The sequence below is a fragment of the Trachypithecus francoisi genome, unplaced genomic scaffold (assembly GCF_009764315.1).
Source record: "Trachypithecus francoisi isolate TF-2019V2 unplaced genomic scaffold, Tfra_2.0 Lachesis_group11, whole genome shotgun sequence".
Classification (NCBI taxonomy): domain Eukaryota; kingdom Metazoa; phylum Chordata; class Mammalia; order Primates; family Cercopithecidae; genus Trachypithecus; species Trachypithecus francoisi.
This window is the reverse complement of record NW_022681456.1, coordinates 107,093,491-107,109,804: the sequence shown is the minus strand read 5'-3', so window position 1 is coordinate 107,109,804 and position 16,314 is coordinate 107,093,491. Positions and strand designations below refer to the sequence as shown.

General features: G+C 37.2%; 1 protein-coding gene across 3 annotated transcripts in view; it reads right to left on the bottom strand.

The window, feature by feature from the left end:
• Positions 1 to 16,314, bottom strand: part of SOX5 (SRY-box transcription factor 5) — a 1,052,575-nt gene that overhangs the window by 759,625 nt on the left and 276,636 nt on the right. For all 3 annotated transcript variants that reach the window (XM_033222675.1, XM_033222676.1, XM_033222677.1), the window contains exon 4: positions 1,869 to 1,965. The gene's annotated coding sequence lies outside the window, so the exon portion shown is untranslated. The remainder of the gene's footprint in view (positions 1 to 1,868; positions 1,966 to 16,314) is intronic.

Here is a 16,314-nt window from a genome sequence, read left to right as displayed (position 1 = left end):
CATACGTATGTGTACGTATGTACCCACAAACTTGGAAACACATTAGATCTTTAGTGTAGACTCTGATTTTTTTAATTTAACATTGCATTATGCATAATTTTATATCCTTTAAAACTCTTTAGAAAATAATTTTAAATATCAAATATCAAACTTTAAATATCAAATATCAAATGAAATACTCATTTCATTCTGGTTGCATAATATCCCATCATATAAATGTGTTCAAATTTATCTAGCCACTGCTCTACTGCTGAACAGTTAAATCTATCTCAAATTCTTCCACTTACAAATATATGAAAATTGACTTAAAAGAAATATCAAATTTTATCTTGTTTAAACAGTTATGTTGGATCTGGATAACTTGCAACTAAATATCTCCCAAACTAATAGCAATGGAATCTTGCATAGAATGCTTTGAAAGCATTTAAGGCTGTTAACAGAAGTGGTCAAATTCCTTCCTGGAAAGTTGAACAAATACAAGGTTTTCCCAGAATTATTGAAAATGTCCGTCTCTTTACACTCTTGTTATAATATTCCAAATTACTTTCCCGTAGTTAGATAAGTGAGGCCTAACTTTGCATCCCTTTTATAAGCTTTTGTATTACAGTTATATTCCTTATTAACTACTTGTTCTTATATCTCATTATATTTTAAATTAAGATACTAGTGTCTTATAACTGCTCTTTACATTTGATGTTTGTCATACTTATTAGAAGTAGTAGTCTCAGTTTGTCACTTGCCTTTTAATTTTATTTATATTGGTATTTTTGCCTGTAAACCTATAGAATTTTTGTTTGGAATAATTTTGTTGTGATTTATTCCACTTTTGTTAGCATAAAAATCCATTATTCGCTATGTTTTCTTCTATATTATATTGTTTCATTTGTCTGTGAATATGTGAAGCCTGAGTTATAAGTATTTTAATAATATTATTTGGGATTTTAACAATTTTGTTTGTAAAAGAGGTAACCACTACCATTAATTCTAAGGGTTTTCACACATATACTTGCATCTTGAAACGGTGGGAACATAAGTCATAACACTGTAAGAGCAGATTTCTGAACAAATGAACTTTAAGTCATTATGCAAGACGAACACTATTTCATTATTCTTTTCAGGTATGAACAAAAGGAGATTTCCCTTTCAATCTTACTGGTGACAAACTTCTCCCGAACAACAGAATTCCTTTCCTTCATCCTTTTTCTGCAGTTGCCCCCATAATGACTAGTCAATCGATAAATTAGAAAATGATTTTCAGCTCTAGATCTGTGGTCAAACTTTCAGTGCCTGTTCCCAAGAGTATAACACTTTTGAAAAGACAAACAGGGATTTCACGCACACACAGATAGATGCCCATGGAATGTTTCTGCCAGTAAATTAGAAAATATTTGTCTGGCTTCAGCAATATTACATTTTTGTATGTATTAACAGAATCATACCCTGGAATGCTTAATAGCCTATAGAAATTTTCTAAAATATGTGACCTATCCATTGTAATCCCAAATATTTATTTTGAAGCAACAACAAAAAAGTAGCAACAAATGTTCCAAAAAACATTTTTCAGTGGAGAAAAAAGCTTTCACAACTTCAGAAAAAGTGTATCTCATTAAGAAAATGAAAAGAAAAGAAATGTTGCTATCATCTGCCAGTTTAGAGGCATTACCATCATAATGAGTCTCAAAATTATAATTAAAAAGCCAGTTGTCATCTGAATATAAAAGACTATGTACTCTACTTTTTTATGCATATGTTTCGTATATTTTTACTTATAAATTAAAAATAAGAGAAAGCATATAAACTTCCATTTTTGTGAAATAGCATAGTTATCAATTTTTCAAAAGTGTATATTATGTGTTTTATGAATATACCTTTTTCCTACCCAGTGCAGTGCCAGAATTCTCTGTTCGGCTTTCAGAATCTTGTCAACAGATTCAAACACGAATCATGTCATCAGCAAGAAGAAAGCTGGAAAAATAAAAGTAGACCATTAACAGTGCATTGTTTTAGTTAGTAAATAGCAACATATGACTGGAAAGTAGAAGATGTGTAAGGTTTTCAAAAGAAACTTATATTTATATATGTAAATTGATCATAAACCATTAAATATATATGTAAATGTAAATTTACATTTATAAATATAATAAAATTATGGTTGATGGAAGAAGGAGCATTATCTTGGCATTATAAAGCCATCACAATTAATCTAAAAACTCAGAAGTTGTTGTGGTCCAATTTTAATGTAAATATCCTGCAGATGCTTTAGGACAGGCTACACTAAAGTAGATTCTTGTTGCTTGAAATGATTCATGAGGCATTGTCAGGTGTCCTCTTAGGTCTCTTCTTTGAGCCCATTCAAACATATAATAGCAATGGTCAACACAGTATTTGTTAAATGTTCAGCTATTTTTCATTTCATTCCATCCCTGCTATGTATTTCTCTGATTGCCCTGCTCAGCTCAACTTCAGAAAGTGCTCTTGCCACTGTCATGAGTGAATAAAATTCTGGCTTTGCTACCAATTTTCCTAGGCTGGACAAAAATTGGCCCTGACAATCTGTTGAGATTCCCAAGAATCAGACTTATGAAAGCAAGGAACCTGTACAAGAGAGGAGCCACAGCGTTGGTTCTGGCTCAGTCGCTCTACTATCAGTCCAATTCAAGGGAAATTGAGTAATGTTTTGGTGTTCATTTTTATATCATCACTGATTATAAAGTTTTGATCACAAGGTTTACTGTATTTGAATAGTTTTATTACCTACGATACCTTCCTGGAGCATGCCTGGTATCGAAGCATTTTACTCCATTCCAAAATCAGAACTTCTGTTAAGAAGCACAGAAATTTAAATGCCACAATGTTGACAAAGAGAAGAATCCACATTACTTTATGAGTTTACTCATTACTTCATTGAAGAATATTCCACAATGAGAAAAAAATTATCATTAAAAACTCTGAACATCAGGCTGGGTATGATGACTCACGCCTGTAATCCCAGCACTCTGGGAGGCTGGAGCAAAAGTAGTATTTGAACCCAGGAGTTCAAGACTAGCATGGGCAACACCAAGACTCCAGCTCTACAAAACATTTAACAATTAGCTAAGCATGGTGGCGTGCATCTGTAGTCCCAGCTACTTGAGAGACTGAGGTGAGAGGAGTGAGAAGATCGCTTGAGCCCAGGAGGTTGAGACTGCAGTAAGCTGTGGTTGCATCACCAGCACTTCAGCCAGGGCACCAAAATGAGACCCCATCTCAAAAAAGCAAACAAACAAAAGCCAACCAAAACAATAACAAAAGAACTTTCAACATGGGAAAGTATGCTGCTGAAGTAAAATAAAGACTGTCTATATATAGTCAGTGGGGTTTTAAAAATGTATTTCCATAAAAAATTTTATTTAGAAAAAATACCACAAACTCCACTTTTTTTTTTTTTTCAGTTAATTGAATTGTCTCATCTGCCCAAACGTAAAGAGACTACCACAATTGTGTTTACTAAGTGAAATTTTGTCATATCATATATTTGGGTGACACAGAAATTCACAGGTGGTAATTTTACCCACAAGAGGGAGCTTGTATTTTTATATGTTTATTATAGAACATGAAAAACTTGAATTAAAATATGAAGTTCTAAAAATGTCTGTTGATACCATCATCTTTAGGTCAGGTCAAGTTTTGAGGTAACCAGATTGCAGTTGGCATATTTTTCTTCAATGACAACATATCACTATGGCAAAAGATTGGAAATATAATTGGAATTTTAAAAACATTTCCTACCTATATTATAATTAGGATTTTTTAGATACAAGAATGAAGATGTAGCTGGCAAAGCAGCCTGAGAGATAATTCTTTTTAGGTGGTAGTAACATTAGGTGTATGAAATTGACTAGAATTATTATAAGTACTCTGCACCCAAATTTAATTACATAGCAGTGAAATGATAGTTCCGTCATTCTTTTATCAGAAAAGAGGTTGTATAAACCAATAATTTTCTATGTATTTATAGAACAGGAAACAACCTACTTTAAAAATTACTAAGATCGCCAATATTGCTAATATCACTTAAAACTCGCTTAAGAAACATTATAACTGGCATGATACCACAAGGAACTTTCCTTTCTTAGAGTTGAAAGAAAAAAAAAATTGTTAAAAAAAAAGCTAAGCTCAATTCCTTCATATCCTGTGAGGTCCCTAAATAATACCTTAAGTTGTTAAGACTCTCAAAATAAAAAAATACACTCTGAACTTTGTAAAAATAAAACAAATTCATCAACTTAAAAACTCCCATCTAAAAAAATAATTTTGGCAACTTTTATTAACCCCGAGCGATCTGTTCTACCACATTCAGAGACACAGAAATAACTGAGCTGAAATTTGTTTTCTGACCCTCTGTAAACTGCAGGGGAGAAAGACGATAAGCGTTCTGTCCCTTTCTCCCAGGGTTCATGTCTCAACTTCTAGAAGATACTATAACTATATTACACAGGCAGGGAGTTGAGAAAGAAGGGGTTAATCACTGCTGCTCTTCCTTCTGGAATTTCCAACCTACCCATTAAATCATTGTTTTTTTCTCCCACTAGGGACTGTGAATCTAATGGACCTAAAATCAATACCTTACAAATGACATAAAAAATATATTCATTTTATGGACTAATGTACCCTAGTGTCTGAATCCTATTTACACCCTCTACTTTAAAAAGGAACGACAGACCCATTTCTGCCAGTAAAAGCTTACTCAGTCACTTCAGTGACATGCTGCAGAATGCACTGTCATACTAAAGGGCAGCACGAGAGAAAGATTGGTGGCTGCAAAACCACTACTGTGGAAACTTTCAACACGGTACCGTGAAATTGTGTTAAGAAACACAGTCAGGGAGGAGCACGCAGGTAGCTTCAAAGATGTTAGCCATGTTCTGAGGTGCTTTTATGGGTCTCTGTTTCATCATCTTGTTTCATAACTTAACGTTTATTATATAAAATTTTAAGTGGATCAAATATTACATAATACCATTTTAAAAACAAACGCAGCTTTCACTTGATAGTGAATTCTATCATGATTGCAAAAACTGGATAAAAATTCCTAAGAGGCAGAAATGCTCACTAACATACCACAGCACTATTAGCCAAATAGACATAGTGTGCGATGAAGCCACATTAAAGCGGACAGAGACAAGCCCCAGAGAAACAAAGGGTATCTCATTTACCAGATACAACAGGGACACAATCACAAAAGGTGACTACTGCTTGGTGTTTTACATATTGAGAAAGTATGCTTATGAGAGGGTTTTATATTTACAGAATATTCTCCAAGCCAAAGGGCCCACATCAAAAGCCATTCTTATCACTTAGAAAGTATTAAGCTTAGTTTTTCTAAAAAGCATAATACATTGGTAACTTTTTTTAAATTTTGAGAATATCTTCTTCTACATTTAGTATTTTTATGATATCAAATATAGGGCAACCCTGTACAAATGCAAAGATACCTTCATTTTCATTGCAAAGATTAAAATATGAGGGGGAGAGAGAGAGGAAAGAGAGAGAGAAAAAAAAAAAAAACTAAAAATTAAGGAAAGAACTTTTCTCCTAGAAAAATATCACCTGACTTACTTTTTGTTTCCATGGGTACAAACAGAAATAGAGAATAATGAATAAGGAAAAAACTTTAAAACAGATAGTTTTTGAGAGAATTCTAGCAACAAGTCAGCATGAGATTTCCTGTTCAGTTTTACTGGCTTAAAATCTATACGGTTAAAAATTACCAAAAGGAAAAAAAAAAAAAAAAAAACTGTTGTTCTTTATTCCATTTGCCAACCAGAGTCATTTATCCCCTATTAGATAAAGTATAATAGACTCTACGGAAAGGGTCATTGGCCTTCCATTTAATGATATTGCCAGCCCCAATCTGCATTTTCCCGGCAATGTCCCTCAACACAGAATAAATGGCTGATCTCTTCACAATAACAGCTGATTTCTATTTATTAAGCTAAAAAGGTCACCATTTTCTACGGCTGGGCCGCCCTGCACTATTGATAATTTTATGCATAAACAAATGGCAAATTTGTGCCACATAAATATGCATTAGCAATTACTTTTTCCTTGGGCAACGCTCACCGCATGCAAATGTGTACCTCGCAGGGCCTGGTAGCTTTTGTTTTAGCTCTTGAACAGTGAAACAAAAGAGCACAATAAACAATTTTAAAATTGCCAATCAATAAGCAATGCAAATGCAAAGGTAAATGGCAAGAAACTTGCTCAGCAACAACAAAAGTGAAGCAGGAAGGGGATGGGGAAGGAGTTTCTTTTTTATATTATTTCATTTCTTTCTCTTTGATAATGAAAAGGCTAAAGTACTCTTGACACAGAACAGCTAGCTAGGCTGGTACTAAAGCAGATGCCAGATGGGGAAAGGAGAAAATATACACATGTTGAATAAACACACACATCCCAAAAAGCGGGTAAGAGGAAAACTGTGTTCCTCGATGGGACTGGGGCATCACCTACTCAAATTTCAGATTGTCGATTTCAGAGATCTGTAAGAATATTCAACTTCAGAGATTCAAAGAATTTTAAAACTAGGAGGAGCTACAGAGACTCATAACCAAATCTCAATTCCATAGTATTTTGCTATGCTGTTGTTTCCTAATGTCACCTCCCTCAGAAAAAAGGAATATACATGATCAATAAATGGGATATCTTTAGCAACACAAAGAAAAGGGGTAAATGGGCCGGGCGCGGTGGCTCAAGCCTGTAATCCCAGCACTTTGGGAGGCCGAGGCGGGTGGATCACGAGGTCAGGAGATCGAGAGCATCCTGGCTAACACGGTGAAACCCCGTCTCTACTAAAAATACAAAAAACTAGCCGGGCGAGGTGGCGGGCGCCTGTAGTCCCAGCTACTCGGGAGGCTGAGGCGGGAGAATGGCGGGAACCCGGGAGGCGAAGCTTGCAGTGAGCCAAGATCACGCCACTGCACTCCAGCCTGGGCGACACAGCGAGACTCCTCCTCCTCCTCAAAAAAAAAAAAAAAAGAAAAAAAGAAAAAAAGAAAAGGGGTAAATGAGGAATATATAAGAAATAAAAAGCAATCTACAAAATATTTAAAATAAAAACCCTAATCTCAAAACAACACGAGAATAATGTCAGGCACAAGAAGCAAGAAGCATAAGAAAAACTAGAAGAAAAAAAAAAGTGTTGCTCAATTTGAACAGGAAAACAATAGATAACTCAAAAAAGTTTATTTTTTTTAAATCAAAAATGAGCCTGAAGAGATTTTTTAGTGTTATTTACCAAGCACTATTCTAAGTGCTTGACACTTAGATCCATTACACTTCATCTTCACAAAAACCTCGAAGGACGGTACTATTAGCGCTGCTCCCATTTCCTAGAGCTGAGGTGCAGGGAGGTTAAGTTAATTAGGGCAGTGCTAGATCTGGGTCTTGACCCCATCTGAAGCCAGCACCTGCAAGCATCACTACTGCTAATACTTGCCATCCATTCTTTAAAAGCCATCCATGTTGACCCGGTTGAAAAATTTCTTCTGACCTGTGTAGACAGCTTTACCTTTGCATAAATAAATCACACTGCGTTTTAAACATCTATATTCAGGGCTTATGTGAGTGTCGTTGGCCAAGTGATTAAAATACTTCAGCTTCTGTAAAATATGTAAATATTAACTTGTGTGTTAGTACAGATGTACCTTAGTACATCAGTGCATGTGCACTGAGAACACGCCATAGTCTTAATCACTGGAGAACAGAAAAACACTTTGTGATCCCATCTTGATCTTAATGTAATTAAAGGTTTTACTCGTCCACAAAGGATTAACAAGATTTACCCACAATGTTGTAAAAATAAATATATAAAGTATTCTTGGCTAAATGAAAATAGGCAAACCTGAAATCTAAAACCAGCAAGTGTTTCTGTCTTGCTCAGAGCCAAGAAAGTCTTCACAGATATCTGTTAGAATCCTGATATTGATCCTAAGAGTCAAACTTCTTTAGAGAAGGTCACAAAACTTCTCCCAGCAATATTTTCCTCCTGGTAATATCAGTGTTGGAAGGCCAGGACTGTTGCTTGAACACAGGGTGCCTTTGTCTGAGTAAGAAAAAGACGGCCCCTTGAGGGAGACGATTCCAAAAATATGCCACCTGCACAACCATAGGTAGCCCTTGAAAAGACTTTTGTGTTTCCTTACTTGGAAAAGTGTTATTGCTAATATTAAACTCTCTCTCTCTCTCTTTTTTTTTTTTTTTTTTTTTTTTTTTTTTGAGACGGAGTCTTGCTCTGTCACCCAGGCTGGAGTGCAGTGGCCAGATCTCAGCTCACTGCAAGCTCCGCCTCCCAGGTTCACACCATTCTCCTGCCTCAGCCTCCCGAGTAGCTGGGACTACAGGCGCCCGCCACCTCGCCCGGCTAGCTTTTTTGTATTTTTTAGTAGAGACGGGGTTTCACCGTGTTAGCCAGGATGCTCTTGATCTCCTGACCTCGTGATCCGCCTGTCTTGGGCTCCCAAAGTGCTGGGATTACAGGCTTGAGCCACCGCGCCCGGCTAAACTCTCTCTTTTTAAGAACCAAGTACTTACTCTTTAATACAAAATCAGTATAAAGATGCATTCCAACACGACAGCGTATCTTACATGTTAATTCAGATAACCACGTAGCTAGGGTACTCCTATTTCATTCTATTTTGTTTCAGTTTTCAATCTTTATGGCTGTGTATATAAAAGCTTGGGTATGTTTTTTCTTATTATTAACTAAATGCAACCAATATGTGCCAAAAGCCATTAATTTATAACAGGCAAAGTTTTAGTTATAATCATTCCTTGTCCAAATGCTCACTCTCTATGCAAGGTAAGTAATTCAAACTAAAACCATGAATATTCCAACTAAAGTAGAGTTTGTCTGAAATTTCTAAGTACTCACAGACCCTGCTGTGTAGAAGTCACGTAAATGGAAGTGAACAGGAAGTATGTAAAAAGTACGGTTGTGTTAAATGGACACTGCAATGTCCAAAGGCTCACCATGGGTTTCACAGCCAGGGGCTATGTCAAATAGTCACATTGTTTGTCCCCAATCCCACAAAATTAGATTTAAATAGAGGGTACCTTTGAGGGATTCAGAAAGTCCTAGAGAACAACAGGAAATTCTAGTGAAGATTCTGTGTGAACAGCAGGAGGGGAACCACTGCCTCGTTTGCCCTGGGTGAGGGTCTTGCCAGCCACTCTGCTTTAGACGTGTTCTTTCTTTGCCCATCCCCTGCTCTGCTAATCCGTGGTGTAGGCTGATCACTGGAGGTTGTTTCTCAGGCTTCTCTAGCAGTCACCTTCCAGGTGAGTTCCACTACTGGGAGGAGAGCTGATGGAGGTGTCAAGGAGAATGCGGGAGGCACGCGTTGTGTGTGTGTGTGTGTGTGTGTGTGTGTGTGGTGTGTGTGTGTGTGTGTCTTTAACTTTTTAAACATTTGTTATAGATAATTACAAACATATGTTAAAAAATAGAGATACTAGTAAACCCTCATCAACCACATCCAAATTTCAACATCTATGAACCTTCTTCTATTTGAGTTTCTTCCTCGTCTTTCCCGGCTTTGCCAGGTGTCTCAGGCAGCAGACTCACCTTGGTCTACCTCCTGCCAGGCAGGCTCACATGGTTCCAGCTGCAGTCCTTGGTAAGCCTACCTCCTCCCTTTGTCTCCACAGTATAAAGGTGGTAGCAATTTTTTGCTATTCCTGAAGCCTAGTTGCTCTTTTACAATTTTTACTGTCAATGTGTAACACTTTTCCAATATTATATACCACCTTTTGAAAATAATCAGGCTGAGCACGGTGGCTCACGCCTGTAATCCCAGCAGTTTGGGAGGCTCAGTTGGGTGGATCACCTGAGGTCAGGAGTTCGAGACCAGCCTGACCAACATGGTGAAACCCCCTCTCTTCTGAAAATACAAAAATTAGCTGGGCATGGTGGCAGGCACCTATAATCCCAGCTACTTGAGAGGCTGAGGCAGGAGAATTGCTTGAACCCTTGAACCCGGGAGGTGGAAGTTGCAGTGATCGGAGATCAAGCCATTGCACTCCAGCTGGGCGACAGGGTGAGTGAGATTCCGTCTCAAAAAAAAAAGAAAGAAAATAATCAGAGTGGTTCTGACTTCCTGCTTGGACCCTGACCATATAGATTCCTATTTTTATTTTATTTTTTATTATCTGTTGGTAGAACTACCATTTATCCCTTATTCTGAGCTCCCTTGAAGTATTAACAGGTCAAGACTTCGTAAAGTATGGAACCCTTTCAACAGCATAAAGCCCAGTATGCTGGTCCAACATTTGCAATGCCTTAAGCATGGTTCCTCATATATAATATTCATGTTTTCATGTACAATCTATTTTACATGACAATAAACAATCTATTCATATTCTATACCTTTTATTGAATGCTTAATGATATTCTTTTCAAACTTGATTTGTCTTAATCTATGGGCCAGTGAAAGAAGAACAGCACTGTACTGGCTCTGGAAATTCTACATTAGTGTCTAACATCACGGAAATCTGCCTAGTCTATTTAAAGGAGGTAGCTCAATCTGGCATGAAAATACATTTTTCCTGTAGTAGGTGGCAGCGACTAGTTAACCAAGTTTATATCTAAGACAAAACATGTTTAACATGCAGTCATTTGTTTATTTATAACAAAACATGATCTTCCAGTGTTAGGAATGAACACACACACACCATAAAAATGACTGATGTGCAATGGCTCTTATAAAATTACATTTTGAAAAATTATGGGATGATGAATCAAACATATAGATTACATTTCCGTGAAACAGACATGTGCTTAATAATTAATGGGAAAAGATAAAAATAATATTTACAATTTTGTCTTATCCAAAACACTTGAATAATTATGTAATCATATAGCTAGATGAAGACATACTTATCAAATTTGAACTAGAATCTGTAAGGAAATTTTAAAATATGAAAACAACTAAAATAGATATGATGGACTTAATCCACAAGCTGAAACTTGAACCTGCTTTAACATCAAGTCTTACTATGTAAATAAAAAATACAGAAGAAAACATGTGCTTTAAGCATAATTCACAAGACTTTGTAATTTTTAACAATCACAATACAAGCAAAAAATGAGACATGGCAGTAAAAAAAAAGAGAAAAAAGGGGATACAGTTAATAATTGTAGTGTCCAATCAAATGCAGGTAAAACTAACAACACTGGTAAGACAATATTTCAAACACAAGTTCCAGAACTGGTTTCAATCCTGTATGTAGGGAACTGGGCAGGTATTCAACAGTCAGCAAAGATCAACCCGGAGCATAGTGTGCGTGACAATTGTGCTAAATCAGGTGCTATCAGGAGGAGAAGATACATTCAGTTTGAAAAAGATCAAATTTAAGAGCGTGGGAGGGCCAGTCATAAAGTACAATCAGTGACTTGAAGGGTTGTCATTTGGAAGAGTAAAACTAGATATATTGTCTCATGCTCCAGATAAAAGAACAAGAGTTTTTTTAATATATAATTTTTATTTTTTTAGAGACAACGTCGTCTCACTCTGTCATCTAGGCTGGAGGGCAGTGACACCATCGTAGCTCCTGGGCTCAAGTGATGTTCCTGCATCAGCCTCCCAAAACGCTGGGATTACAGGTGGGAGCTACTGCGTCTGGCCCTGTTTTTGTTTTTAACGGCAGGATTATGGGGACACACATGTCAGTACATCATGAAAAATAACTTTTTAAAATAAGCTATCCAGCAATGGAATAAACTGAAGGCAGCCAAATGTTTTAGGGTACAAGCAGGGATGCAGATACAGAAAGAATGGGTCACTCTGGCTTTGTTACTTATCCAAGTGATCTTGGACACAGTCAATTAACCTATTTATGCCTCAGCTTTCTCATTGGTAAATTTATTCCGACATACACCATACCAAGGAAAGGTAAAAGATCAAACAGAGACTGACTACAGAACCATCTGTCAGAGGTCTGGGAATAGGATTTTTGAACTAAACTAGATATTGGATCATGTAGCTTTAAGACCCATCCTAAGTGAGACTAAATTATTCTAGTCCTCGAAGTTCAGGTGGTATGTTCATTTCAGGCAGGAAAGGTTGGCTCTAAATACTTAAAAGCGGGAAAAGTTTGTTGCAATTCTGCATTTTTAAAACAGTTATAGCATCAGATAGAGAAAAGAAATTCATATTTGACCCAAAAGAAAGCTAAATAAAACTTACAAGGTAGTTTTAGTTAATAAAAGACATACAACATCAGAAAATAAGTCAGATATGATTATTTAAAGCAGCAATATTCATTTCTGAAAAATTTACACTATTAACTTTTTCCCCTTTTTAAAATCGCTACTCAATTTACAGATACTTCTTGGATACAGAGGAAACATGAACAAAGTACTTGTGCTTTTTGAACACTGAGTGCTGCTTCCTTGCCGCTGTCAGCCAAGCCTTTCCACCACTCCTTCAACCGTGCCTTCCGTCATGGCTACTCAGCACATGGCAACCCAGAAGAATACAGAAGCGCGAGCTCAGTGGGGCTAAAGGGCATCTTCAAAAACAGTGATTCTCAAATCTTTTTTTTTTTTTGCAATGCCCCAGGGTTCTTCTAGTTATTTCAAGGAATGCTCTAAAATTTCAAGAAATTCTTAAAATCATTTTTTCTTGTCCTAAAAATTATAGATCTCTCTGGGCTTTTCAAGTCATTTTACTTAAGCGATCTGATTTGAGTTTCAGCGATGCTTTATGGTAGGTATGACAGGGTTAATCCCTCTCTTACAAAGAAAAAACTGAGAAAAATTCTGACTAGACCCCAAATCACAGAACTACAATGCAGCAGGAAAAAGGCAAGATCCCAAGTCCAGTCCTCTGTACTGCCCTCCATACTCTATAACAGATCATACCCAGGAGTAAGAACTGGCAAAGAGGTAATTTTGGAAACCCTCAAACTATGGAAGCGTTCATTTCTTTCCAGGGCCATGAATGTTTATCAGGATCCTGCAACACTCTCTATGTGCCTTCTTATTCATTGACAGAACACTGTTTTCACTTTTCAAGTGGGATGAGCACAGTGCTTCACAACTGAGGGCGACTTTGTCCCTGGGGGACATTTGGGAGTGTCTGGAAATATTTTTATTGTGATGACTTGGGGAATGCTACTGGCATCTAGTGGGTAGAGGCCAGGGACGTTCTAAACATCCTACAGTGCCCAGGACAGCTCCCCACAACAAAGAATTATCTCATCCAGAATGGAAGTGGTGCTAAGGTTGAGAAACCCTGGATTAGCAGTATTTTTACTTAAGCCATCTGTTTTTGTCTCTTACTTTTGTTACATAAACATGATAATGCTTTCAGAGTATAACATTTTCCGGGTGCTAATGACTGGTTTGGCATAAGACTATCAGCTCTTAGACGGTCACTAATTCCACAAAATGCCCTATGCCTTACTTAATCTTTGCTGTTTGACGATACATTGAACAGTGGTTCAAGTGACAGAGGTCACCGTTACTGAGATAAATCGTTCATAAAATAATTTGTCATGGTATTTATAACAGTTTGCTTATAAGAGTGTTAAAAATAAAGCGATGCAAATGGAGAAAGTCAGAATCATACATTTCAATAATATGAATTGGAAATGGAAATTCAATTGTGACTAAAGGAGGAACCTTTGACTTTTCTGTTACGTACAGCACACATCAAAAACCTTGCAACAATGCATGTCCAATATTAAAAAAAAAAAAAGAAAAAGACATGCTGAGCAAGGAGTGTGCGGCCCCTCCCCACCACCTGCACACCAATCTTTAAAAGTGAATTTGGATCTCTTTTTACGTGCGAAATTTTTCAGTAGACGTTATAATAATTAATAATCTGTTCTTCTCAGAGAAACCTTTTACTCTTTGCCACCGTTCATTCTCTGTCTCACGATGCCTTCGGCGAGGCATCTTTCTTGCTTAGTCCTTAGATATGTAACCACCTAAGTAATGACTTTGATCTTAGAAACTTAAACTTTTTCTTTCACATGTCCCTTTAAGAATCTGAAGAGGGAGGCCAAGGTGGGCGGATAGCTTGAGCTCAAGAGTTAGAGACCAGCCTGTGTAACACGGTGAAACCTCCTCTCTACCAAAAATACAAAAAGTAGCCAGGCATGGCAGCTTGCATCTGTGGTCCGTATTGGGGAGTCTGAGGTAGGAGGATCACTTAAGCCCAGGAGGCAGAGGCTGCAGTGAGCCATGATCACGTCACTACACTCCAGCCTGGGTGACACAGTGAGAACATGTCTCAGAAAAACAAAAACAAAAAAGAATCTGATGAAAGTTACAAACCTAATACATAAAAATACAAATTTCCATATTGACAGACCATTCTTTCTGCATCTCTTGTGTTTCTGTACTTGTTATGAGTAAAGGCACTGAAGGCCTTTCTTCAGGACAGTCTTAAGGACATTTGTATCTTGAAAGTCTTAGAAGATAGAGATATTATCTTCCTGTAGAGCAAAAGGCAGGTTTGTTTACTATCCATTATCACAAGGATAATGTCTCACTTAGGGCCAAAGGTCAGGCGTGCTTCCTGTGCATTATAAAAGCCTGGGGTTCCCTAAGCTCAAGTTTTCTCCCCCTGAAGTGTAAACATCACCAGACTCTTTCAATCACCATGTGGGAATCAGGGCTCAGAAAACCGGTACTAATGCTAATACCTTGTCTACTACTCTCCTTGTGAGTACTACACTTTCCTTTGTCTGTGATCCAAAAGTCTAGTGTCTTCTGCCAGTATTCATGGAATTATGCAGGCTGCTATATTAGCTTACAAATAGGGTAAAAATCTCAGACCCTTCACAGTTCTCAGCAATGTACCCAGAAGACATAAGCATACTGTTTTTAACAGATGGCCATTTTATCCCATATCCAAATCCAGAAGGCTAAAAGTATTTATTTGGATATCTTAGTCAGTAAACAGAGTGGAATGACCATAGACTCTAATATCTGAAAAGTACCTTAAAAATCCTACAATGTTAGGTTTATTCCAACAAAAATGTATTTGGCTAATAATGATAGTAATAATAGTCAGCATTTATTGAGTGCTTTCTATATATGCCAGGCACTTTGTCAGGAGCCGAGCAAATCTTATTGAAATTTATTCTGACAAAAGCACTGATGAGGCAGCCATTATTATCCTCATTCCACTAGGGGGAAAATAAGACCTAGGGAAATTAAATAACTTGGCAAAGGCTACACCACGGGTCAGCGTTGGAGCCAGGATTTAGGTTCAGAGGTGGAAGGTGAGCTCATCATGTATCTTCCTAGTTTCCTTTTCTGCCTCCTCACCCCCTTCCCCCAGCCACACTGGTGGTATAAAGGCATGGACCCTGCTCCTGATGGACTCATGCTATAAAGAGGAAGAGATATGAAAAAAGTTTCAAAAGAATGTCCTAAGGGCTTTGGTGGAGTATGCACAGGAAGTTCCTAGAGCAAGGGAAGGGCCCAGCCTTCTCCAGGAGTCACCAATAGCTTCCCAGACAAAAGGATGATGAAGGCGAGTCTTAAAGGATGATTAGAAGTAGGTCAGGTGAAGAAGCAGGGGTCTTGATTTTACACATGAGGAAACAGAAGCCCAGGCACAGGGCTAAGTTCACATAGCTACTTTTAAAAACACGGTTGCAGTTTGATGGCTGATGAATTTTTACTATTTCTTGCTGCTTACAAAGATTATTCCTCACTTTGCATCAGGCAATAGGCATTATCTACTGTTTATGCTGTCATTATTCTCCTTTTATTATTATTTTTAAAATATGACATCATTAGGCACTGGGCAGTCAAGAAAATAGTATGTGAATATAGTGTCATAAGAGAGTCTCTTTGCTAAGAAGGGCACACAGCACATCACAAAGTATCCAAAGTGTTAATAAATCACTTGGAAATTTAAATGTTATTTTCTGTTAGATTTTACTGAGGGACTTATCATGATTATAGACAAAGTTCCAACAAGGTCAACATCAGTGTTCCAAAGGCATGAGCAGGTAAGCTAAAGAGAGATCAAATAAATTGTTTAAATGGTACAGCATAGGTAGTTCTCACGAATGTCTCTGCAACCAGCCTAACTTCCATTAACATAGTTAGAAACTCTCTGATATGAAGAAAATTACTATAACTTCAGATATTACTCTAAGGAGCTATTGCTGTAGAATAGAAATGAAGAGATGTAGATAAATCCGCTAATGTTCAGCTTATTCACATAAAATGTGCATATAGAAACAGAAAACAGAAGCAAGAAATTCAAGGAAAGCATGCTCAATAAAGATTTGAGTCCAGCCACAACACTT